Genomic DNA, 27313 nt, shown 5'->3' with positions numbered 1-27313 from the left:
CCACAATGATCTCAAATTTAAATGCCAAGAAAAAGTAATGACACACCTCGGGAACATAAATGACAATTCTACACAGAGAAGATTTATGTAACACCTGAACTCATAGGATTTCACTCCAGATGGCAAATCACACAGCCTCACTTCCACAGGACAAGCAAATTGCTGCATCTGTAGGGAATGCCTGCTTCTCTGTCACTCTGAAGACTGTGCTAGGTGGGGATTTATAAGTTTGGGGTTATTGCATTGTTAACTCATAAGATGTCAGAACTGAGAAAGTCTTTAAAGAATCTCTGACTCGACTTCCTTTCTTTTTTTTTTTTCCTTTTTCTTGGAAGAGGAACGTCAGAGAGGGAGAGAAGGGAGAGAAAACTTGAGACATTCTTAGGTCACTCTGAAAGCCAGTTTTCTAATTATAAAACAACTCCTTAATATGTTTTAATTGTTTTTATGACAACTGTTCTGATTGCTAGCCAGTGTTCAGTATTCATATATTCTTTACCATTGAGTTCTAGCCTGTATACCAACCATTCTCAACAATTTTATCTGATAAACCTGAGTATGCATGTTAATTTGCACGCATGTGACGTACTTCTGACAACTGACTCACATTCTCGATGGGCTATAGCTGCTTTCCCTTCTGCTCAAGAAAGCAACTAGCTACAACAGTGATATTTTTTACAGAGAAAATCTTAAATCTACTTTAAAAAACTGAATTAAATCATTCACATTTTTCGTACTATATTTCTAGCTGCACCTCCAAACTGATCATGACTTTGGACATTGATATTCCCGTTGGTAAGTGTTGCTTTGTGAAGTCACTTCAGTTTTATTTAATTCTTTGCACAATCTACTGTGATAGGTACTAATTTTATCTCCATCTTATACATGAGAAATGTGAATCTTAGAGAAGTAATTTGCCCAAAGTCCCACTGGTCAATAAAGGAAAAGCCGCCATCCCCACCCTGGTGTCAACCCTAGAATACGTGACCTTCCCCTCCTATGCGATGATGCCTTCTTTAAGAATTGCATCTCAAATACTGTCTTCTTTTTTGAACCCACAGTGTTGGTGGAATAAAAATGTGTACATAGGGTAGAAAGTCTGACTCCTGGGAAAATGTGGCATCTACCCTATCTTTTCTACCATATTACATCTTTCTTATTAGAATTAGCTATTTATTTTTACTTTATTACATTTCAGCTAAAAATACATGTATAAGCAAATTCATGTGTTCTTCTTTTCTTTCAGAAATAGTAGTACAATATCCTACCACATACTTTTCTCCATTTTACTTTTTTACTCAGACATACTTTCCGGAAATTACTCCAAGGACACACATAGACATATTCTCTGTTTCTTTTACAACCCCATAGCGTTTTACTTGCCGAAGGCAATGGCACCCCCACTCCAGTACTCTTGCCTGGAAAATCCCATGGACAGAGGAGCCTGGTAGGCTGCAGTCCATGGGGTTGCTAAGAGTCGGACACGACTGAGCGACTTCACTTTCACTTTTCACTTTCCTGCACTGGAGAAGGAAATGGCAACCCACTCCAGTGTTCTTGCCTGGAGAATCCCAGGGACGGGGGAGCCTGGTGGGCTGCCGTCTATGGGGTCGCACAGATTCGGACATGACTGAAGTGACTTAGCAGCAGCAGCAGCAGCATTTTACTTGGTGCATGTACCAAGTTCATTTAGTCAGCTCCACTGAATAGACATTCGGGTTGCTTTCAAGCCTTACTTTGTTAAAAATACAGTCACAGAGAATAAATAATCTTAGATATTTTTGTATTTTTGTGTACACCTTTTGGGTTTTTTTTTTTGTCATGAATCTTTAGGATAAATTCATGGAAGTGGTGTTTCTTGGACGGTATAGGTATATAATTTGGTACATGTAGTTAAATTCTATTCTATTATAGTTCTATTAATTTACAATCTCAATGAGAAATTCATGAGTGCCTTTCCTCCATAGCATTGCTAACAGATATTTATCAAATTTAGATTTTAATCAGTCTGATAAAGGAGAAAAAGATATCCCCGTGTAGTGTTAGTTTGTATTTGTTAATTGAAGTTAATTGATTTACAATATTATGTGCCAGGTGTATAACAAAGTGAATCAGAATTTTTATGGATTATATTCTATTTAATATTAGCACAAAATACTGACTATGTTTCCTTGTGCTGTACAATACATCCTCATTGCTTATTTTATACATAGAAATTTGTATGTCTTAATCCCATACCCCTATCTTTCCCCTCAAATTTTCCCTCTTCTCATTGGTAACCACTGATTAGTCTCTTTGTCTGTGTCTCTCATTCTGTTTTTTTTTTATATATATACTCATTCGTTTGTTTTATTTGCTAGATTTCATAAATAAGTGATAATATGCAGAATTTGTCTTTTTCTAACTTAATTCACCAAGCAGAATACCCTCTAGGTTCATCCACATTATTGCAAATGGCATAATTTAATTCTTTTTTATGGCTGAATAATATTTCATTTTATTAATAATATTTCATTATATTATAATAGTAATTATATTAGTAATACCTGATTGTATTATATATCATATAATATTTTATTTTACATAGATGTTGATAAAATATATTTTTATAAATTATTTTTTAATTTTTGGAAACTAATTCATTTATGTTTGGCTCTGCTGGGTCTTGGTTGCTGCATGGGCTTTTTCTCTAGTTGTGGCAAGTGGGGGCTACTCTCTAGTTGCAATGCATGAGGTTTCCATTGCTGTGGCTTCTCTTATTGTGGAACATGGGCTGTAGAGCTCAAGTTCAATAGTTGTGGCATACAGGCTTAGTTGCTCCACAGCATGTGGGATCTTCCTGGATCGGGTATCCAACCTCTATTTCCTGCATTGAAAGGCAAATTCTTTACCACTAAACAATCAGGGAAGCTTGATAAAAAGATATTGATGAAAATTCTGTAGCTAGCTTAATGTTTAATGGTGACACTCTGAATTCTTTCTCCTTAAGATCATGAACAATGAGAGGATGCCCTTTCTCATTATTTTTTAAAATATTTTACTGGCAATTCTAGCCACTACAATAGGTCAAGAGAAATAAATGAAATATATACAAATTGGAAAAGAAGAAATAAAACTATTTTTATTCAGAGAGAGCATAAATGCCTAAATAGAAAATCCAGAGGACACTAAAAAACTGTTAAAATAATAAATGAATTTGTGACCGTAGTAAATGAATTGTAGGGTACAAGATTCAGTTTATGAAGTTTCATCTGTATTTTCATATGGATATAACAAAAATTGGAATATGAAGACTTTAAAATAATATAATTTGTTATAGTATCAAAATAACCATAAAATATTTTCAAATAAATTTAACCAAGATCTGTAAAAGACCTGTGCTTTGAAAACTATAAAACATCACTGAAATAAATTAAAGATTATTTAAATCATTAGGAAGATATAGAGTATTCATGTATTGGAAGACCAAGTAATATTAAGATTTATATCCTTCCCAAATTTATCTATAGATGCAGTGTCATCCCAATCAAAATTTTAGCAGAGGGACTCTTTTTTTAACAATTAACAAGATAATGTCAAAACTTGCATAGGAATGAAAATGACTGAGAATAGCCAAAATAATTTTTTAAAACAGAAACTAAGTGGGAGAAATTATGTTAACCAATTTTAAGAGTTATAGCAATCAGGGTGTAGAATTATATGTTTTACAATGGACATATAAGTCAATGGAATAGAATAGAGGGTCCCAAAATAGTGCTACACACACTGTTTTCTGTCAAAGATGTAAGAGTACTTTGACAGAGAAAATAGTGTTTTCAGTATATGGGAAATATATGGAAAATTTTTACAAGCTTCAACTCCTACCTCAGACCACATAAAAATTAATTTAAGTTATATCATGAACCTAAGCATAAAAGCTAAATTATGAAATATATAGAGGAAGAGGTAGAATGAACTTTTCATGACACTTGAGTAGGTAAAGAGTTTTAAGACAGTGTACACCAAAAAAATCACTAGTCATAAAAGAAAACAAAAGCCATTAAATTCTATTTCATCAAAATGGAAAACTTATGCTCATGTAAAGATATCTTACATCTGACAAAAGACCTCATCCAGATACATAAAGATATTTTATAATAATAAAAGATAAACAACTTGATATTTTTTAAAAAGACAAAAATGTGAACTGACCTTTCATTAAAGAAGATATGTAAACAACCCAAAAGTTCATGAAAAAATGCTCATCACCAGTAGTCATTCAGTTCAGTCACTCAGTCATGTCTGACTCTTTGCGACCCCATGGCTTGCAGCATGCCAGGCCTCCCTGTCCATCACCAACTCCCGGAGTTCACTCAAAACTCATGTCCATCAAGTTGGTGATGTCATCCAGACACCTCATCCTCTGTTGTCCCCTTCTCCTCCTGCCCCCAATCCCTCCCAGCATCAGAGTCTTTTCCAATGAGTCAACTCTTCGCATGAGGTGGCCAAAGTATTGGAGTTTCAGCTTTAGCATCAGTCCTTCCAATGAACACCCAGGACTGATCTCCTTCAGAATGGACTGGTTGGATCTCCTTGCAGTCCAAGGGACTCTCAAGAGTCTTTTCTAACACCACAGTAGTCATTAGGGAAATACAAATTAAAATAAGAATCACTGCAGATGGTGCCTGCAGCCATGAAATTAAAACATGCTTGCTCCTTGAAAGAAAAGGTATGACAAACCTAGACAGCATATTAAAAAGCAGGGACATTACTTTGCCAACAAAAGTCCATCTAGTCAAAGCTATGGTTTTTCCAGTAGTCATGTATGGATGTGAGAGTTGGATTATAAAAAAAGCTGAGTGGCAAAGAATTGATGCTTTTGAACTGTGGTGTTGGAGAAGACTCTTGAGAGTCCCTTGGACTGCAAGGAGATCAAACCAGTCCATTCTAAAGGAAATCAATCCTGATTATTCATTGGAAGGATTGATGTTGAAGCTGAAGCTCCAATACTTTGTCTACATGATGTGAAGAACTGACTCATTTGAAAAGACTCTGATGCTGGGAAAGATTGAGGGCAGGAGGAAAAGGGGACGACAGAGGATGAGATGGCTGGATGGCATCACCGACTCAATGGACGTGAGTTTGAGCAAGCTCCCGGAGTTGGTGATGGACAGGGAAGCCTGGCGTGCTGCAGTCCATGGGGTCACAGAATCAGATATGACTGAGCGACTGAACTGAACTGAACTGAACTGGACTGAGCCACTCCATACCCACTGCTTCAGTGGTAAGGAATCCGCCTGCCAAGCAGGAGATGCAGGTTTGATCCCTTGGTCAGGAAGATCACCTGGAGAAAGAAATGGAAGCTCACTCCAGTGTTCTTGCCTGAGAAATCCCATGGACAGAGGAGCCTGGCGGGCAACAGTCCATGGGGTCATGAAAGTTACAGTCCATGGGGTCAATATGACCTAGTGACTACACAACACCACCTACCTACTAGAACAGCTAGATAGAAAATACTGGCAAGACTAGATATTGGTGGGACATAAAGTCACTGAAACTATCACATGTCCCTGGTGGGTGTGTAAAATGGTACAGCATTTTTTAAAACATTTGGGCCATTTTTATGGAGTATATTCTCATCAGATAACTTAGTCTTTCCTCTCCTAGGTTCTGATCAATGAGAAATACAAATATATGCCTATATTTTAACATAAATACTTTTAAACCTAAATATTTATAGCATCTTCATTCAGCTGGAAACTTTGATAGGTAACTGGATGAACAAATTATGGTTTATTCCTGTGACGGAACACTTCTCAGCAATAAGAAAAATCTTATGCAACAGAACACTGCATTTCGCAGACATTTGGGCACACATGCCATTTTATAAACTTCTAGAATAGGCAAGTCTAGTTTATTAGAAATACACACACACACAGAGATCAGCTATTGCCTAGAGTGAGTAATTGGTGGGGGAGAATGACTTCAAAGGGACATAAGGAAGCATTCTTTTGGGGGGATGTAAACGTCCTATATCTTGATTGGTATGGTGTTTACAAGGGTGTCAGTTGTTAAATGTCACCAAGCTGTACACTTAAAATGTGATGTTTTTATTGTAAGTATATTATACTCTAGTTAAACTTATTTTAAAAAGAATTTTTCCTAAAAAATTTTTTTATTTTAGTTTAGTTGATTAACAATATCATGTTAATTTCTACTGTACAGCAAAATGATTCAGTTAGACATATATATACATTCTTTTTCAGATTCTTTTCCATATGGTTTATCACAAGATATTGAATATAGTTGCCTGTGCTATACAGTAGGGCCTTGTTGTTTATCCATTTTATTATACATAGCAGTAAAAACAACTTTTCTATAACTCTGTTACCTCTCAGTAATGAATATTTATTGCAATATTGTTTGTAACGGTAAAAAATTGGAAATAATTTAACAGTATGGGAGGAGTAAAATAACTTGCAGCCTTTAATAAAAGATTAAAGGAAGGAATAGTTGAAATTACTACATATCAGCCAAAGTGTCTCCTCATTAGTTCACAGCTAGCTATGTGGCTGTTAACAACCAATAGACATACATTGTATGTGGGCTATTCCACATTTGCTTCTTTCATCTTCATTCTCCATCCTCTGTTCTTTATTTGTTGCCCTGCAAGCCTGACACTTAGGGCTCAGGGCAGATTCTCTTGTCAGCTGGATAAACTTGTTGAGTTCAGCCAAGGAAAGCTACAAACAGGACACTGAAATGAGAAAGAAGAGAGAGAGGAATTTCTTCACCACTTCTCTGCTTTGCTTCTGTGTTCTGGTCGTAAAGCTCTGGGCACTCAAGACTACAGCTTCGATTCATGTTGGTGTTTGACAGAAAACAAAATTCTGTAAAGCAATTATCCTTCAACTAAAAAAAAAAAAAAAGACAACAGCTTCTGTTGAGTAACCTCTCCTCCATAATCTAGCTCTGATAACATTGTTTACTCTTTGCTTTCTTTTCTGCTCTGCTGTCCCTGGGAACTTCAACATTTCAGTGTTTTCATTAACTCTGTCCACTCTCTGTAAATAGTTCCTTTATTAAGGTCCCTTGAATTGCTTCATCTTAATGAAATTCTGTTTCCTGGTGAGGCAGAACCACGCTGCTCTTTATGCAATACTCCCCATGTGTATAACACTTCTGCCTTGCCAATATTAAAACAACGAAAACAAAATGAGTTAGGCTAAAACATCCAAAAACAGATTTTTTAGTTGCTATCATTTAACTGTTTTCTATCAAGCAGTATACTTTATTTGTATTGTTTTAAATGTTTTTATCCTTTTGGAGAATATCTTCAGAATGATAAGTGCATTTCTAAATACTGAATGAAATTTAACTTAATCATTCAAGATATATTTTATAGAGCTTTTTGGCCTGTTTTAATTGTGACTTTGACCTTTGTATGGTTTATTTCTCTTCCTTTACCAAAGGAATAGAGAATTCAGTTTTGTGGTCCATGAATCCCTGTAGGTTTATATACTTAGTTTCATAATATTTAGACTAAGTAAAATTAGGTAACTTGCTAAGTGCTCCACCATTTTTATTATTTTAAGAAACAAGTCGCATTCAGTTTTCTTAAATGTGTTTATTAGGTACAAATCCATCTTATCTAGCTTTGTCAGATATCCTCAAGCCTTTTTGAATGATTTTGCTCCTAAAACATCTTATACTCTAAGTAAACAATTGATTTAGATATTGTTAAAAACATTAGACCACCCATTGCTTCTGCTTCCTTTGCTGGTATTCCAAGAGTTGACTCATTGGAAAAGACTCTGGTGCTGGGAGGGATGGGGGGCAGGAGGAGAAGGGGACGGCAGAGGATGAGATGGCTGGATGGCATCACTGACTCGATGGACGCGAGTCTGAGTGCACTCCAGGAGTTGGTGATGGACAGGGGAGGCCTGGCGTGCTGCGATTCATGGGGTCGCAAAGAGTCGGACACGACTGAGCGACTGAACTGAACTGAATTGAGCTGAAAAACATTAGATCACCCATTGCTTCTGCTTCCTTTGCTGAATAGCATAGTGATAGGCTTGTTGTTCTCTGTTAGCTCTGAGTTAAAATTCAGAAGAAAGCAGTGGCAAGAACTGTGATTAGTGATTCCAAGAGAAGAGGCAGCTATTGTCCTGTTTAACATGATCACCCTAATGATGCTGCTCTGGATTTAAAAAATCATCCTTTATCTGGAATCAGAGTCACCATCAGTATCAATAGCAGCCAAGCATCTTTCTAGGCTAGAACCATGGAGAAACCTTGGTCCAGAAGCATTATTTCTTGGACAGATGTTGACAACATGGTCAAAGCTGCCTGGCATTTATGAAGATTTAGTACTAAATCAAGAGCCCATGAATGCTTTACCTCAGTGGATGATTTCTTCCTATTAGCTCTAGTTTTGTGACTGCAGAACGTGATTATATTTGCTCATGGAAGACAAATCCCTATTGCAAAAGGACAAGAAAGCTTTCCTCTTTTGACTGTGACACCAATCAATTCTAATGTGAGCTGTAATTCTTCAATGCCCTGTAATTTTCCTAAAAGCTTCCAGATTGGAAAATGCTTCTTAAACTGACGGCTTCTTTCTCTCTTTGTGTACTTGCACAGCAGGCAGATGTAGAAGTGACAGAAATGTGTCCTGTTTCATTACTTAATCTTTTCAGTGGTTATCGTGCTGAAAGAGCCTATCTTTTTATTGTACAACTGGAGGAGGGTTTCTATTGCTGTCATCGTTAAAGTATGTCAGTGCTGGAATTTTAAACTTCGATATGTTTTAGTTGATGAGAGCTTTTCTGCAATCTCTGTCTAACACTGTCTCTGTCATTGATCACCCTGCAGAAGGAAGTCCATGTCTATTTCAAAGTGTCTAATTCAGTTTTCTTAAACTGATTATGATTTTGTCAGATGATCAAGAGAGGTATACAATTCAATAGTTTGGGAATGAAATTTTCAATTGGTTTTCTTTAGCAAGTATACCAAACTTTTGTGTTATCTTTTAGAAACCATTATATATTTCAGTAAATATTTCCTGAGGGAGTTCAATTAATACCCAGTTATTATTATTTTAAACCCTAGTATTCCTTACAAAAATGTAGCACTCACTGAAATAGTGCATTCTGTGCACGGTTAGCCAGTTTGTGCTCTTAGCTTTTATTTATTTATTTTTAAATATTTATTTATTTGGCTGTTCAGGGTCTTAGTTGTGGTATGCAGGATCTTGTAGCTGAGGCACGTGGGATCTAGTTCCCTGATCAGGGATCAAACCTGGGCCTCCTGCATTGGGAGCATGGAGCCGCTGGATCACCTGGGAAATCCCTGCTCTTAGCTTATATATATAAATATTTCTTAGATAACAGGTACTTTCTCTTATTATGCAGAATTCAGTGAAGTGTATCTACTTAGAATGTTTAACAAATTTAAAAATGCAATCAATTTTTACATGATTAACCCAACTGTATGCCTTTTTATGTGAAAACTTTTGAATTAATTCACCTGAAAGTGTGTTAGATCAAAATTACTTTGAAATATATCTGAAAAGTTATACTTGTATCACCTATGATTTAGTATTCAACATCTATAAACTTCTATTAAGCAATCATGGTTTTCTTCTAAAGGACTTCCCATCATATCCCTTTATTATTAATTTTTTTAATTTAAATTTATTTATTTTAATTGGAGGCTAATTACTTTACAATATTGTATTGGTTCTGCCACACATCAACATGAATCTGCCATGGGCATACTCGTATTCCCCATCCTGAACCCTCCTCCCTCCTCCCTCCCCATACCATCCCTCTGGGTCATCCCAGTGCACCAGCCCCAAGGATCCTGTATCGAACCTGGACTGGTGATTTGTTTCTTATATGATATTATACATGTTAAAAATGATCACATCAACCCAATTTTAGAAAGGGAGAAACTAATCAGAAAGATGGTAGAATATTATAGGTTAAGTAAGTGTTTATATTTTTTCTTTATGTTTTCACTGTAATGATTATAGTATTTTATTTTGAAAACTGAAGTTTCTGAGAAGAGAAAGTAATATAAGCCCAGTTATAACCATTATTCCTTTGCAAATGGTCTATAGGGCTGTTTTTAGACAAGCATATTGCAACACTGAAAATTTATATTTCTGCTTGAGCCACATAAACTGTGGTTTAAAAACCAATATTGTTTTGGTGAATTCACAAAGAAAAAATTATAAACTTAAATGCTGATATGTGTATGTCCTCTTCTAAAACTGGTAACACTTTCAAGTAATCATTTTTATGCTTCCATTTTTAATTGTTAAAGACAATGCTATATACTCTTGTTTCTGAGCTTTAAGACACTTGTTATTTGTGTAAGAGATCAGTCCTGACCAACCTGGGCTGTCAGTACAGAATTCAGCAAACTTTCAGGGCTTCTCCTGCCCACTTCTCACAGCCAACCAGCTCCCCAACTGTGGCTGACTGACGACTGGGTTAGTACCGGGTTAGTAACTGTAGCTCAAGATTGTACAATTAAACATGTATTTGGAAGAATGAGACATGCCAGCCAGTCTTGACTGCTTTGGTCAATTCCTTCTATTTCTTGTGGAGGTACAGGTAAGGGAGAGTGAGGAGGGATACATTTTAACAACAAGCTACATAAGCTTCAAAATTAAACATTGCTGCCTTTTCTCTTTAAGAAATTTCTCTTAAGGATAACCAGTGAGGCAGGTTCTGACCTATGGATCACTCCAGAACCATTCTGAATGATATTTTCACTAGCATAGAAATCCAATATTTCTTTCAGTCCCTTGGTGATGTCACTATATTTTTTTCTGATAAGGAGTTATCTCTTATTCTAATCATTACTCACTTGAAAATAACATCTGCCTTTCTCTGACTGCTTTTAAGGTTTTATACTTGGTTTCCTGAAGCTTTGTTATGATATTTATAGGTGTGGCCTATGTAGCATTTTTCATGCTTGAATGTCTTAAATATGTGGATGATTTCTTTTATTGGTTTTAGGAAATTCATAGTTATTATCTTTTTAAAAATTGTTTCTTCCACATTCTCTCCTTTTCACCTGCAAAAGGAGTTAAATGTTTGCTCTTTTCACTGTATTATCCATACTTTTCTTAGGTACATTACATTCATTTGTCTGTCTCTTTCTCTTTGTAATTTCTTTTGACGTACCTCTCCAGTTAACCGGTTCTTTTTTTTCCCCAGCTGTGCCTAATTTGTTGTTATACTCATCCACTGGGTCCTCAGTTTTAACTGTTAGAATTTTTAGCACTAATATTTTTATTTTCTTCCATTTCATATATGCTATGATTTTTTTCTTTTCAGTTTTCTGTTGAAATTCTCAATCATGTTACTATCCCATTGAACATAACCAACATAGCTGGGCTTCCCGGTGGTAAAGAGTCTGCCTGCCAATTCTGGAGCTATAAGAGACGCAGTTGCGATCCCTGGGTTGGGAAGATTCCTTGGAGAAGGAAACAGCAACCCACTCCAGCATTCCTGCCTGGAGAATCCCATGGACAGAGCAGACTGGTGGGCTATGGTCCATAAGGTCGCAAAGAGTTGTACATGACTGAAGTGAGTTGGCATGCATGCACAACATAGCTATATTAAAGTCTATTTAAAATAGATCTCTTTAGAAAAACATCTATTTCTGCTTTATTGACTATGCCAAAGCCTTTGACTGTGTGGATCACAATAAACTGTGGAAAATTCTGAAAGAGATGGGAATACCAGACCACCTGACCTGCCTCGGTATGAAACCTATATGCAGGTCAGGAAGCAACAGTTAGAACTGGACATGGCACAACAGACTGGTTCCAAATAGGAAACAGAGTACATCAAGGCTATATATTGTCACCCTGCTTATTTAACTTCCATGCAGAGTCCATCATGAGAAATGCTGGGCTGGAAGAAGCATTAGCTGAAATCAAGATTGCTGGGAGAAATATCAATAACCTCAGATATGCAGATGACACCACCCTTATGGAAGAAAGGGAAGAGAAGCTAAAAAGCCTCTTGATGAAAGTGAAAGAGGAGAGTGAAAAAGTTGGCTTAAAGCTCAACATTCAGAAAACAAAGATCATTGCATCTGGTCTTATCACTTCATGGGAAATAGATGGGGAAACAGTGGAAACAGTGACAGACTTTATTTTTGGGGGCTCCAAAATCACTGCAAATGGTGATTTCAGCCATGAAATCCTTCCAACTTTCCTTGGAAGGAAAGTTATGACCAACCTAGAGAGCATATTGAAAAGCAGAGACATTACTTTGCCAACAGAGGTCTAAAGGCTATGGTTTTTCCAGTGGTCATGTATGGATGTGAGAGTTGGACTGTGAAGAAAGCTGAGCACCAAAGAATTGGTGGTTTTGAACTGTGGTGTTGGAGAAGACTCTTGAGAGTCCCTTGGACTGCAAGGAGATCCAACCAGTCCATCCTAAAGGAGATCAGTCCTGGGTGTTCATTGGAAGGACTGATGCTAAAGCTGAAACTCCAATACTTTGGCCACCCCATGCGAAGAGTTGACTCATTGGAAAAGACCCTGATGCTGGGAGGTACTGGGGGCAGGAGGAGAAGGGGATGACAGAGGATGAAATGGTTGGATGGCATCACCGACTCGATGGACATGAGTTTGGGTAAACTCCAGGAGTTGGTGATAGACAAGGAGGCCTGGCGTGCTGCGATGCATGGGGTCACAAAGAGTCGGACACGACTGAGCGACTGAACTGAACTGAAAGTACATCTGTTAGTTCAGATACATGGACCAGTTTCCATGGGTCTCATTAACTGTATTATTTCTGCTGGTTCATATGCATATTTTTCTGTCTCTGTGTTATCATTGTTTGTATTATCATTGCCTGGTTATCTTTGATTGCATTCCAGACACTATCTGAAACATTCATTGCTTGTAGAAATAATTTGAGGCCTAGATAATGTTATCTTTCTCTCAGAAATATTTACTTCAGCCATGTGTACCTGTGGCTCCATAATCACTAGTCTGATATTGGTGTTGTTCAGTCACCCAGTCATATCTGACTCTTGGAGAGTCTGATATTACTTTAATCTAATTTCAGAATCTTATCAAACTTGATATCTTGACATTGGGCCATAGTCCTGGTAGGGGAGAGTTTACTTTTAGTTCATCCTTACTTCTATGGTTAAGCTATTTTGGGTCCCAAGCACAGGATTGTACCAGAGCTCTTATTTATGGGTACTGATTTATCTTCTGTCCTCTAAGCCACATAAGGCTGACGAGAGTTCTGCTTGGTGACTGAACAGTCTCTTGAGGAACCAACAGAAGCCCCCAGCAAGGTAGTTCCACATGCTCATGTCTCTGCCTTTCTATCTTCTCCTGAACCTTGGCCTGGATATTCTTCAATATCTTCTTACTTCTATAATGCCAACAAGTTTTTTGTTTTAATTTTGTTCTTTTCTAGATGTCATCTGAGTGAGTATTGGTCTGAATTATCCGGCTTTCCTTTAGTGAAAGTCTCACTATCCTTTTTATTCTCATATAGATCTTATAGTTCATATAAGTTCTACTATGGATAATATATAACGTGGATGATATAACTTGTGTTTGCTATACTTGTTTCACACTGGTAACTTTTGTTTCCCCAATTAAACTAAAGTGTTTGGCAAGCAGAGGCCAGTTATGTATTTTTCCATACACACATCACTCTCCCCATACCCAAAATACTAACTCAGAGCTGAAATGTAAATAAACACAATTATATATTCACTAGACTTGTAAATTCTAGAGCCAATTAACATAGGAAGTAATTGACTTTATTCTTATGTAAATTATCATGGTAGAAGTTAATTAGATAATTCTCTTTTGTTATTTATTACTGTCATTTTTATCATTACTATTCTTAGCTGTTTTGCACATGATGATTGCCTTCCTAGTTTGCCCTTTGTCCACATCACACCTATCTGTTATCTTCACTAGATAAGTTGTTTATATCGGTCAATTTGCGTGCCCTGCCTGTTTCTTTTCAGTGGGTCTGTTACTGAATTAAGTTGTATGGACCCTGCTCAGGCCCCAGACTGGGTGAGGCTCTGTGCCTCAGCAGGGTAGGGTTCTTTTTCTGTTTGGGTCCAAGTAGATGAATCACAAAACTGAAGATGAGATCAACCCAGTACAAGCTTTATTCCGTGGCCTCAGAATACAGACTCGGGAACTAAGCTCACTGATCAGTTTCTCACCCACTGGAGAGAGTGATTTAAAAGTAATGACAAAGGTGAGTGAGGCTAGTGATGGGGAGGCATATGCATTAGCCTACACGAGGAAGGGGAGGGCTTTTTTGAGAGAGTGGGGTGCTACTGCTTTTTATCCTTTTTTGGTCCTGAATGCCTTAATGGTCATAGCCTCCGGTAGGTATCTTATTTAATATGTGAATGTAGTAAAATTAATGTAAATATGATAAGACAGGGTCTATTGGAGATTCATTGCCATCTTGGTTCTAGCCGGTCCTATTTGGGTTTTTTGTTGTTGCTGTTGCTTGTAGCTTGCTTTCTTATCTCTGAACCCTTTAACTTAAAGATTTACATTAACTCCTGCTACAGGTGGAGGGGAGTTGGCAGGTTTTGAGCAAGGACACCCCTGTAAAGACACAGGGGTTGAGGTGTTTTAAGCAAAGATCTGGATCAGCTCTGGCCACAGGTTTATTCCTTTACCAAAGCCCAACTCCTGGATATTTCCTGAGCGATGGCCATTGCTCATTGGACCTGAGAACAACTAAGATGACATTGAGCCAAACAGATGCCCTCTTCAGAGACTTAGGATGCAGGTTCTAATCCATTTTATTAAATGGCAGAATTGAAAAGCACTAAAGCAAACCTGTCTACAGTAGACTTAAAAAGTCAGTCTGTAAAGGAGGAGCAAGAAAAATGAAACAGATATCATTAGATAAGTAATAAAAGGCCCTGGTGCCCCTGAGATGGAGTCCTCCCATCCTCCATTCACTTTCTGAACTTGATTTTATTAATGTTGTAACACATTAGGTTAGAGTACTTAACAAATAAGTGAATACTTTAGGAATAAAAGTAAAATGCTTGAGTCAGCAACTAACTGGGTACAGAAAATCCTTTTCAGATATATACAATTATGTGGCCCTTTTTTTTTTTAAAGGTAAACTTTCAGATAGAGGCTCCACATAAGGCAGTAAAATACCTTTGAAAAAATCCCAAGAAAAAGAAGCATCATATCCATCGAGTACTTGATTCATGCTACATTGCTTGTCATTAACCACACAAAGTACAAAGTCATGGAGTCCATAATGAATCGTCTTCTTGCAAAAGCACTTTTCAGAATATCTCACTAAGGATTTTAGAGATCTCTTTAAAGCTAAGTGTTCTGATGATTTATGAAAACACACCAAAAATGTAGTGCAATATGGGGATATTTTATTTTATCTTAAATGGGTACAGAATAAGTCTGCTGTGCATTTCCAAAAAAAATGCTTCTTGGAAATGATAGGATTCATGCAGCAACTTTTGATGCCTGGGAAAAAGTTGAAAATATTAGTAATTTCAAAAAGTGATTCCTTTTTCCTTATTAACTTGCAAAACCAATGGTAATTGGGTATCAGTGGGCAAGAAAAATTCAACTTAAGGCTTTTTGATAAATAAAATTTGCAAAGATAGTCTCTTCTTGAATTTGTAGAAACAGGAGTTGGCAGAAAAGGAGTTTAACATATATTTGAGAAGACAAACAATAAATGCCTGAAAATATTAATCACAAAAGCAGCATTTATCATGCATTCAGAACCACATACTCTTATGACAAATTCTAAACTGTACCCAATGGACTGAAGACACAGGAAGTGTTAATCTTATGGAAAAATAAAAGAAGGCCATAGAGAGCTGGGGTAGGGGCAGAGTGGGCAGGGAAGATGATCATTGTGACCTGAAAGCTTTTCAAAGGGAAATTTCTGGTCTTAAGGGGAATTGATCTTCCCTGGTGGCTCAGACAGTAAAGTGTCTGCCTACAATGCCTACCAGTGGGAGATCCAGGTTCAGTCCCTGGGTTGGGAAGATCTCCTGGAGAAGGAAATGGCAACCCACTCCAGTATTCTTACCTAGAAAATCCCATGGATGGTAGAATCTGGTAGGCTACAGTCCATGGGGTCACAAAGAGTCCGACACAACTGAGCAACTTCACTTCACTTCACTTCACTTCAAGTGGAATTAGTAATTAGGCCAGGTATATTTCACTCCAATGATACAATATGTTAATAAGTAAATACTTGAAGCATTTAAAAGTTTAAAATAACAGCAAATAAGACACAAGCTATCAATGGATTTCAAAAAGTATAAATTGAGAAAACCAATTCCCAGGCTAGGAATAGACTGTGGATAACAGATTTGAATGTCAATTTCATAAATGTAGATTTCATATAGGATTTCATACAAAGTACAGTGCCTCCTGTGGCGACTGCCATGGAAATAACTGGAGATCCTATTGTCACTTTAAGACAGAGCAAAAGCAAATTGTGATCTTGTATTGTAATATTTGTCTTTTAATCAGATTTCTCTGGGCAACTTGTACTGTCATCCCAATTCTTGTCTTCTGCTCTTCTTGACTGCCATGATCATTATTAGCATTTAAGGGAGGCTGAGATTTGGGAGACATGCCTGATCTTCCTAGTGAGGAGGATGGTTTGACAAGTAGCTCTTCCACCATCCTTAAACTGAGCTTAGTAATGAAGCCTCTGAAGATGGGAGGGGAAGGGCAAATTAAGATTCCTTTCCCAGCTGCTTGGCTGGACCCATGTTTCTCATCACCCACCCAGTGGATACCATGATTACTTGTAGCTGCCCACCCAACACATACCATGAATATTTGTAGAGTTTTCCTATGTATAGAAGCCTGCTTCCTACTCCTGAAATCCTGATTAGGTAGCTCTGGAAAGAGGAGAGGAGATGACCATCAGCATTGAAACAAGCACTTCACAGGCAGTTGTCTTGAGCAGCCAAAGAAAAGAGCCTACGTGTTAGGTTCAGGGAAATGGAGAAATATACACTCAAAATGGGGTCAATTTTTGGACAAATGGTTGTATTTATTCTTGTTTGAATTAAATCCTTCTCTTTTCTTATGCTTTCCACTAAGGTTTAGTCATAAATCTGCTAGATTTCAACCATTTATACTTTTAGCCCTTAACAAGATTCCTCAAACATAGTCATTAGATGGTGTTTTAAGTGTTTGTTAAATGCATTCATCAAATCTGATGTCAATATGGAAAGACATTTTCACTTTTGATATTGAGTTAGTAAGCCTGAAAGCTTGAAACTCACTTAAATTACTCAATTACCAGAAATAGCCTTCATTATCTTGTGTTGAATTGAATATAGTATTTCAGTGACATAATAAACAGTGACAGACTTTGTTTTCTTGGGCTCCAAAATCACTGCAGATAGTGACTGCAGCCATGAAATTAAAAGATGCTTGCTCCTTTTAAGGAAAGTTATGACCAATCTAGACAGCATATTAAAAAGCAGAAACATTACTTTGCCAACAAAGGGTCTGTCTAGTCAAAGCTATGGATTTTCCAGTGGTCATGTATGGATGTGAGAGCTGGACCATACAGAAGTCTGAGCAGTGAAGAATTGATGCTTTTGAACTGTGGTGTTGGAGAAGACTCTTGAGAGTTCCTTGGACTGCAAGGAGATCCAACCAGTCCATTCTGAAGGAGATCAGCCCAGGGATTTCTTTGGAGGGAATGATGCTAAAGCTGAAACTCCAGTACTTTGGCCACCTCATGCCAAGAGTTGACTCATTGGAAAAGACTCTGATGCTGGGAAAGATTGAGGGCAGGAGGAGAAGGGGACGACAGAGGATGAGATGGTTGGATGTCATCACCGACTTGGTGGACATGGGTTTGAGCAAGCTCAGGTAGTTGCTAATGGACAGGGAAGCCTGGCGTGCTTCAGCTCATGGGTTGCAAAGAGTCAGAAACGACTGAGCAACTGAACTGAACTGAACTGACCTTGTGTTGAGGTGAATATAGTATTTCACAGATGTCAGTTTATATGTCTCAACTAATAGACATCTATCAATCAAAATTATGATGGAGCATCTATCACATCACCCTTACAGGCTACTTAAAGGGAAGTTGTAAAGCCACCCCCAGACAAATTTTAGTCCATAATTTATCTTGGGCCAGCTCTAAAATAGCACTTCAGATTGTTACATCAAAAATTTGCTGAGTGTCTTTTTTCTACAACTCTCAAAAACAGAAAAATTCAGGCTTAAAGAAAGTAGGGAAAACCATTAGGCCATTCAGGTATGACCTAAATCAAAACCCCTATGATTATACAGTGGAGGTGATGAATAGAAGGGATTTCATCTGACAGACAGAGTGCCTGAAGAACTATGAATGGAGGTTCATAACATTGTACAGGAGGCCATGTACAAAACCATCCCAAAGAAAAAGAAATGCAAAAAGGCAAAACGGTTGTCTGAGCTTTACGAGCAGCTGAGGAAAGAAGAAAAGTAAAAGGCAAGGGAGAAAGGGAAAGATACTCCCATCTGAATGCAAAGTTCCAGAAAATTGTTCCAGCAAGAAGAGATAAGAAAGCCTTTTTAAGTGAACAATGCAAAATAATAGAGGAAAACAATAGAATTGGAAAGAATAGAGCTCCCTTCAAGAAAATTGGAGATATCAAAGGAAAACTTCATGCAAGCATGGGCCCAATACAGGACAGAAGTGGTAAGGACCTAACAGAAGTAGAAGAGATTAAGAAGAGGTGGCAAGAATACATGGAAGAACTATACAAAAAAAGTCAGATAACCATGATGGTGTGATCACTCACCTAGAGCCAGACATGCTGGAGTGTGAAGTCAAGTGGGCCTTAGGAATCATTACTACAAACAAAGCTAGTGGAGTTAATGAAATTCCAGCTGAGCTATTTCATATCCTAAAAGGTGATGCTGTTAAAGTGCTGCACTCAATATGTCAGCAAATTTGGAAAACTCAGCAGTGGCCACAGGACTAGAAAAGGTAAGTTTTCATTCTAATTCCAAAGAAGAGCAATTCCAAATAATGTTCAAACTACCAGACAATTGTGCTCATTTCACATGCTAGCAAGGTAATGTTCAAAATCCTTCAAACTAGTCTTCAATAGTACATGAACTGATAACTTACAGATGTACAAGCTGGATTTAGAAATGGCAGAGGAATCAGAGAATCAAATTTCCAACATCTGTTGGATCATAGAAAAAGCAAGAGAATTCCAGAAAAAAAAAAACATCTATTTCTGTTTCATTGACTACACTAAAGCCTTTGACTGTGTGGATCACAAGAAACTGTGGGAAATTCTTAGAGATGGGAATACCAGACCACCTTTCCTGCCTCCTGAGAAACCAGTATGCAGGTCAAGATGCAACAGTTAGAACCAGACATGGAACAACAGACTGGCTCAGAACTGGGAAAGGAGTACATCAAGGCTGTATATTTTCACTCTGCTTATTTAACTTATATGCAGAGTACATCACGCAAAATGCTAAGCTGGATGAATCCAAAATTGGAATCAAGATTGATGGAAGAAATATGGACAATCTCAGCTACACTGATGATACCACTCTAATGGCAAGAGAGCAAAGAGGAACAAAAGAGCCTCTTGATGCAAGTGAAAGAAGAGAGTGAAAAAGCTGGCTTAAAACTCAACATTCAAGAAACTAAGATCATGGCATCCAGTCCTATCACTTCCTGGCAAATATAGAGGAAAAAGTGGAAATAATGACAGATTTTATTTTTGGGGGCTGTAAAATCACTGCAGACAGTGACCACAGCCACGAAATTAAAAGACGCTTGCTCCTTAGAAGGAAAGTTATGACAAAGATAGACAGCATATTAAAAAGCAGAGACATTAGTTTGCTGACAAAAGTCTGTCTAGTCAAAACTATGCTTTTTCCAGTAGTCATGAAGGGATGTGAGAGTTGGAGCATAAAGAAGGCTGAACACCAAAAAAACTGACGCCTTTGAATTGTGGTGCTAAAGAAGACTTTTTCTTTTCCTCTTTATTTTATTTTTTTTAATTTATTTATTTTAATTGGAGGTTAATTACTTTACAATATTGTATTGGTTTTGCCATACATCAACATGAATCCGCCACAGGTATAAGACTTTTGAGAGTCGCTTGGACAGCAAGGGTATCAAACCAGCCAATCCTAAAGAAAACCAGTGCTGAATATTCATTGGAAGGACTGATGCTGAAGCTGAAGCTCCAATACTTTGGTTACCTACCTGATACAAAGAGCCAAATCATTGGGGAAAAAAACATGATGAAAGATTGAGAGCAGGAAGAGAAGGGGTTGACAGAGGATGAGATGGTTGGATGGCGTCACAGACTCAATGGACATGAGTTTGCGCAAACTCCAGGAGATAATGAAAGACCGGGAAGCCTGGCATGCCGCAGTCCATGAGCTCACAGAGTCGGGCTCAGCTTAGTGACTAAACAACAACACAACCCTCTTTTTAAACATCATGTCATAGTATTCTAAGGCAAGTTTTGTAGTTTTGAAACTAATAAGTAAACGTCAAGCACCTGTAATGGAATAAAAGTAAGCATGGACATGGTCCTAACTCTCCTCTATGCCCCCATTTCTAAATCAACTTTGAGTCTCTTTACAGCATTTCAACCTCACGCTCTGGAAAATAAGTAGATCATTACTGCCTTTGCCTCTGGGTGGATAATCTAATGAGAAAACTCAATAAAACTTTAAATATTGTTTTAATTAGTCTTGCAAGTCAGCACTGATATGAGGAGAATCAATGTCAAGTTAATCAGCCTGTAAGAGGAACATGATGTAACAAATCTTCAAAAAAGGTGATTCATAGTCTGTGCTTTAAAGAGAATATGTTCTCTTTAAAGAGAACATTGTTATCAAGGGTGCTGGCTTAATTTCTTCTATAATTTCTATCAGTGTTAATTTCTTCTATAATTTCTGGCTTAATAATTCAGTGATATGCAAAACTGAATTAGGGTTTAAAAATTTATAAGGCAATTGCTACTAGGATAGTTGTCAGAAATGAGTCATCAAGAGGTAAATCATATAATTTGTGGATAATCCAAAATTTAGTATGGGACATAGTGTCCTGCCACTATTTTTGAGATAAGAATATGGCTTTGAAAAGAGCCAAATCATGTATTGTTTAGCTCTTCACAGATGTCCTGATTTGTATCTGTGTTTGTTTATACATGTAAGTACCTTCTATTAAGTGAAGTGGGTAACACTATAGTTCTCTCCTCCCACAATTTTCTTACTAGATGGCACATTACAGTGAAGGCAAGTCCTCAACAAAATTCTGTTATAGCACAAACATTTACTATCAGTGAGGCGAATAACATGCCCCAGAGCAAAAATCACTATTTTCTGTGAACTCTGAATTTCTGTTCCATATCTCTTTAGTACTTCATTAAGCAGTTGCTGAAAGATTCTCTCCGATGGAAAATAGTGATGTTTTAAGAAAGTTGAGTGAACTTTTGATTGGCTCAGGAAACAGACATTTCATTAGTGGGTGGATGTGGGATGAAATGGAATTCGAGACCTAAAGACTTACTCCTAAATTAGGAGGCTTGCAGTGGAGAAGGCAATGGCACCCCACTCCAGTACTCTTGCCTGGAAAATCCCATGGATGGAGGAGCCTGGTAGGCTGCAGTCCATAGGGTTGCAAAGAGTCGAACATGACTGAGAGACTTTAACTTCTCACTTTCATGCACTGGAGAAGGAAATGGCAACCCACTCCAGTGTTCTTGGAGAATCCCAGGGACGGGGGAGCCTGGTGGGCTGCCGTCTCTGGGGTCGCACAGAGTCAGACACGACTGAAGCGACTTAGCAGCAGCAGCAGCAGGAGGCTTGTGGACTTTTCAGTTTCTCATGCCACCTTCACGAAATGATGAAAATATCAGTATAATATTTTAAACCAACCCATATGCCTTAAATACAGTTCATTGAACCAACGATTCAATGAAAAACACTATTTCTCACATTCAGACTGATTTATAGACTTGATAAAGAGGACCCAGATAGAAGGATTAGAAGCACTTAATGGTAATTGGGTTAGGACTTCTGATGAGGACATTTTAGAGGCTTGTTAACCTCTGGTGTGTATATTCTGAAATTATATATTAATCTAAAAGCAACTCTAAATCCTGCTAAAACTCACTTATCGCATTGATATATTGGATGTGACTTGCTTAAAACCACTCCAGCATAGACAGTCTGATATATTTGTAAACAAGTAACTTAAGTAATAATCACAAATATTAGAACACCTCAAAGGCTAACCAACTGCCCACAATTACTAAAGTTACTTGTTTACAAATATATCAGACTGTCTATGCTGGAGTGGTTTTAAGCAAGTTACATCCAATATATCAATGCGATACATGAGTTTTAGCAGGATTTAGAGTTGCTTTTAGATTAATATATAATTTCAGCAATTACCTCAAAACATCTCTTTCTCTGTTGGAAACACCTTCAGGACACTCACCACATTGCACTCATGCCCTGTGCAATTTGTCCGTTTGCTTCATCCAACAGAGACTAAAGCTGATCCTGCTAGCACTGGTCATTTTTCATCTTAACTTGCCTGTGCTATGCTCTCAATATCTGTGTCCCTTCAAAATGCATATGCTGAAATCCTAACATATGCAACGTGATGCATAACACAGAATAACTTCCAATGTGATGGTTTTCAGTGGTGGGACCTGAGGGCTCATGAGGGCAGAACCCTCTGCATGGAGTTAATGCCCTTATAAAAAGAGACCCCAGAGAGCTTGCTTGACCCTTCTACTACATGAGGTTACAGTGAGAAGACAGCCATCAATGAGGCAGAAGTCCCTCACCAGACATTGAAACTCCTTGGCCTTCACAGTCTCCAGAACCTAGAATTCCTATTGTTTATAAGCTACCCATCGTGTGGTATTTTGTTATAGCAATCCAGATGGACTAAGATACCAGGAACTTTACTTGATATTCTGTTACCAAAGGTATCAAGGGTTTTGGGTACCAAGATCAGCAATAAAACCTGTAAAGGAAGATTTCCTTCTAGAATCAGGAGCCCTGTCAGACACCTGGCCCGGATTAGGATATAAACTCTTTATTCTTCACCTGTCGGGTCTTGGGACGCAATAAACTAAAATGAATTAATTTGTTACTAGAGACTGGTAGTTAATCAGTCTTTTGGACAGAGACTTACGCTTCCAGAAATCAATCCAAATGCTTCCCCAGTCTCTTGCCAAACTACCATGTTGCTGTTTAGTTCTGTGTTTTTTTCAAACTGTGGCCTACCAGACAATCTGTCTTTTAAGTGTAATATCTTTTAAATACATCGTCTCTAAACTATTTATCAAAAATCATATGAACAAAGACATGAAAGGCAGGTGCGTGGAGAGGCAGACTGCTAACTGGGCAGGCCCCCAGCCCCACGGCCACCTCCTCACCACGCTTCCTGCGATGCCTAACACCTCTTGGCCTCTGTTGCGCCATCTGTAGCCAGTTCCTCTCCTGGCTGACAGTTTCCTTAGTGTTCTTTCTGTGCAGACAGTAAAGAGTAGGTCAGAATTTATAAAGTAGAATCTAATTTGAAGACTCTGTTTTACAGGAATGAAAATGAAACAACATGTAATAATTTAGCCAATTTGCCTTAATTCCTGAATGGAATTGCAATGTAAGCCTGCCTAAGGAATGCCTCCAAATACTGTGTAAAAACAATCTGTGTTTGTTACCTGAGCAGTTTTTGTTAGAGTTGTGTGCAAGGTTGGGGAGGGAGAGGGTGGGATGAACTGAGAGGGTAGCATGGAAACATATATATTACCATATGCAAAATAGGGAATGTTATAGCCAGTGGGAATTTGCTGTATGACACAGCTCAAACCAGTGCTGTGTGACAACCTAGAGGGGTGGGAAGGGGTGGGAAAGGGAAAAAGGTTCAAGTGGGAGGGGACTTATGTATACCTATGGTTGATTCATGTTGATGTATGGCAGAAACCAACACAATATTATAAAGCAATTATCCTCCAATTAAGAATAAACAAATCTTAAAAAGAGGTACAAACCGTTATATATAAAAAACAATCTAAAGGATATGTTATATAACACAGGAAATAAAGCCAAAAGTTTATGATTAAAAAAAGAAAATAATAGGCTTTCTGGAAAAAGTTGCTTCATCTATCCCTACATTTTTATTACTTAATTATTTTCTTCTACTTTTTATTAAATGTGATGGAATGCCATGGTACATGGATATAGTCGTCTATTTCTATGTCCAACAGAGCTAATTCTTTTAACATGACTTTAAGTTTTTTTATTTATTTATTGTTTTAATTTTTTATATTGGACTATGGCTGGTTTACAATGTTGTGTTAGTTTCAAGTGTATAGCAAAGTGATTCAGTTCTACATATATCTATTCTTTTTAAAATTCTTTCCCCATTTAGGCTTTTACAGAATATTGAACAGAGTTCTCTGTGCTATACAGTAGGTCCTTGTTGGCTATCTATTTTACATATAGTAGTGTGTGTATGTAAAACTCAAACTCCCAGTTTATCATTCTCTCCCACCTTTCCCCTTTGGTAACTATAAGTTCAACACAGCAAAAACTATTATGATTTACTTATTTTATGTCTGTAAAGGAATATATATATATATATATATATATATATATATATATATATGCTCTGAGCATAGAATTTAGAAAATATAGAAAGCATAAAGAGGAATGTAAAAATTACCATATCAGGTCAAGAAGCAAGTTAGAACCAGACATGGAACAACGAACTGGTTCAAAATTGGGAAAGGCATATGTGAAGGCTGTATATTGTGACCCTGCTTATCTAACTTATTTGCAGATTACATCATGTGAAATGTGAGCCTGAATGAAGCACAAGCTGGAATCAAGATTGCTGGGAGAAATATCAATAACCTCAGATATGCAGATGACACCACCCTTATGGCAGAAAGCAAAGAAGAACTAAAGAGCCTCTTGATGAAGGTGAAAGAGGAGAGTGAAAAAGCTGGCTTAAAACTCAACATTCAGAAAATGAAGATCATGTCATCCGACCCCATAACTTCGTGACAAATAGATGGGGAAACAATGGAAACAGTGACAGACTTTATTTTCTTGGGCTCCAAAATCACTGCAAATGGTGATTGCAGCCATGAAATTAAAAGACGCTTGCTCTTTGGAAGAAAAGCTGAGACAAACCTAGTCAGCATATCCAAAAGCAGAGACATCACTTTGCCGACAAAGGTCTGTATAGTCAAAGCTATGGTTTTTCCAGTAGTCACAAAAGGATGTGAGAATTAGACCATAAAGAAGACTGAGAACTGAAAAATTGATGTTTTTGAACTGTGGTGCTGGAGAAGACTCTTGAGAGTCCTTGGACAGCAAGGAGATCAAACCAGTCAGTCCTACAGGAAATCAACCCTGAATAATCATCAGAAGGACTGATGCTGAAGCTGAAGCTCCAATATTTTGGCCACCTAATGGAAAGGGCCAACTCATTGGAAAAGACCCTGCTGCTGGGAAAGATTGATAGCACAAGGAGAAGGCAGTGACAGAGGATGAGATGGTTGGATGGAATCATTGACTCAATAAACATGAGATTGAGCAAACTCCAGGAGATAGTGAAGGACAGGGAAGCCTGGTGTGCTGCAGTCCATGGGGTTGCAAAAAATTGGACATGACTGAACAGTGTTTATCCCTTAAGCGTATATCCCAATAGCCAAAATTTTTCTATGCAGGTATGTTTATTGGTTAAATTAATTGTCCATTAAATTAGACTTATAGTCTAGTTTACCTTTTATTTATTGAACTTAGAATTGTAGTCTCTATATTATATAATAACGCAATACACCCGTATTTGGCATTTCACACAGGTACATATTTGTAAGCATGGTGGTAGTGGTTTAGTTGCTCAGTCATGTCCAACTCTGTGACCCCATAGACTATAGTCTGCTGGGCTCCTCTGTCCATGGGATTCTCCAGGCAAGAATACTGGAGTGGGTTGCCATTTCCTTCTCCAGGGGATTTTCCCAACCCAGGAATTTAACTCTGGTCTCCTGCATTGTAGGCAGATTCTTTACTGACTAAGCTACAAGGGAAACTCCATTTATAAGCATACAGCTTAATATGTCAAGTACTATCATTGGATATATTGTTTTCTATACTCTATATTTATCCTGTGACATTTCTCCATTTATGGATTATCAACCAAAGAACCAGAGTACAAAAGTACTGTTTAATCCTTGAACACAGTGAGATTGGAAAAGTCATATTATTGGTTGGAAACATTTTCTCCTTCTCATGCCCCTGCTTATGGACTGGATAAAGATTCCAAGAGGATTTAGATTCCAGTCTACCCTCTGCCTCCCTGCCTCCCCTATTCCCCCTGCCTAACTGTGGTGGGAGGTCAGAACTGAAAGATCTAAGAGCCCTCAAGGTGATCTTAGGCTGCGTTTTGATGGTTCTCAGGCTCATTTCCTGTGCCCCAGTGGAGTGGGGGCCTCAGTGTAGTAATGGTTGCCAGGGATGTGAGGGGCATCCAGTGTGGCGTCCTGAAGTAGTCTGTTGCCTCCAAAGGGAAGCAGAATGGACAGTCTTCCAAGAGACCCTCAAACTGGCCATGGATATAATCCAGGACAGAGAGAATGTGCTGAGTTACCCTGGGGAGTGACTGCAAAGCTGAGTGCTCTGCTGAACTCACTGCTGTTGCTAGTCAGCTCAGAAGGAAGCACAGAGGAGGCTGGTTACCTCTTGAGAAAGAGACCATACCGAAGAGGCAGAAGCTGTGCCAAGGCATTCAATAAGCCTTGAGCCAAGCATCAACACTGGTGGGAAAGTGTGGGGCAGTCTGGAGGGATGGAAGTTTAGAACAGCATTGCCTGAGAAAACACAGAAATTGACAGAGCTCACTTGAAAAACTATATTAAATTTTCTGCATTAGGCAGATGAGAAGTTTGAGCCAAAAATAAAGTCAGACAGAAATATTTAAAGAAATATATACACAAATAAAATTATATATATATATAATTGTGATATATAAGGTATGACTATGATATTCAGTTCAGTTCAGCAGCTCAGTCATGTCTGACTCTTTGTGACCCCATGAACCGCAGCACGCCAGGCCTCCCCGTCCATCACCAACTCCCAGAGTTTACCCAAACTCATGTCCATTGAGTCGGCGATGCCATCTAACCATCTCATCCTCTGTCATCCCCTTCTCCTGCCTTTAATCTTTCCCAACATCAGGGTCTTTTCAAATGAGTCAGCTCTTCATATCAGGTAGCCAAAATATTG

This window comes from Budorcas taxicolor, chromosome 4, assembly GCF_023091745.1.
Source record: "Budorcas taxicolor isolate Tak-1 chromosome 4, Takin1.1, whole genome shotgun sequence".
Classification (NCBI taxonomy): Eukaryota; Metazoa; Chordata; class Mammalia; order Artiodactyla; family Bovidae; genus Budorcas; species Budorcas taxicolor.
This window is presented reverse-complemented; position numbering follows the sequence as displayed.